The sequence below is a fragment of the Calidris pugnax genome, unplaced genomic scaffold, assembly GCF_001431845.1.
Source record: "Calidris pugnax isolate Ruff unplaced genomic scaffold, ASM143184v1 scaffold148, whole genome shotgun sequence".
NCBI lineage: Eukaryota > Metazoa > Chordata > Aves > Charadriiformes > Scolopacidae > Calidris > Calidris pugnax.
Window position 1 is genome coordinate 1,091,314 of NW_015090926.1, and position 746 is coordinate 1,092,059.

At 54.7% G+C, this 746-nt stretch overlaps 1 protein-coding gene across 1 annotated transcript in view; it reads right to left on the bottom strand.

Moving 5' to 3' along the window:
* The window catches only part of WDR36 (WD repeat domain 36), a 54,760-nt gene that overhangs the window by 53,399 nt on the left and 615 nt on the right, over window positions 1-746 (bottom strand). The gene's annotated exons all lie outside the window — the stretch shown is intronic.

Consider the following 746-nt stretch of genomic DNA (forward strand, 5'->3'; position numbering starts at 1 on the left):
GGACTTACTTGCTGGGACCCTGTTCCTTGTCTCATTGCTCTGGGGGCTTCGTGGCTCCCTTTGAGAGGGAGGGCTGGCTGGGGTGGGTGGAAGGGGAGCACTGGCAGGGAGCTGTGCCCCCTCAGCCAAACTCAATATGATGTTTTGAAGGAATTGGTTTCTTTTTATTATTATTATTAATTTTTTTTCCTTTTATTCCTTTTTTTTTTTCCGTCCCCACCACAAACCAGTAGGCGGGCGGCCAGGGCCAGCGGAGCAGCGCTCGGTGAACCGGCGGCTTCCAAGCGGCGCATCCCGGCGGGGCCCCTCCGGAGGTGTTTGTGTGTTGGTTTGTTGGTTTGGGGGCTTTTGGGGTTTTTTTTTTGTTTGTTTGTTTGTTTTTGTGGTTTTTTAGTAAATTATATTAAAAACCCAGACAACCCGCAGGATGATTTTCGTTGCGATGGCTGCGCGGCGGACAATAAATACTCAGCAAAGCCCGGTGGATGGGGCTTGGCGGGGGAGGGGCGTTAGAAACAACCAAAAACGAGAAGAAAAAAAAAAAACACCAAACAAAACCCAAAACAAAAGCCACCCCCCCGCAAGCCGCCTATCCCAAATTCATGTAGCTCCTCCACACCGCCATCAGCTCCCGGGCCTTCCTCTCGTCGCACCGGCTTCCCCTCGCCTTCCCGGCGGCGGCACCCTGCCCACCCGCACAGGCGTTATAGCCGGTGGCGGCGGGGCTGCCCGCGGTAAGGGCAGGG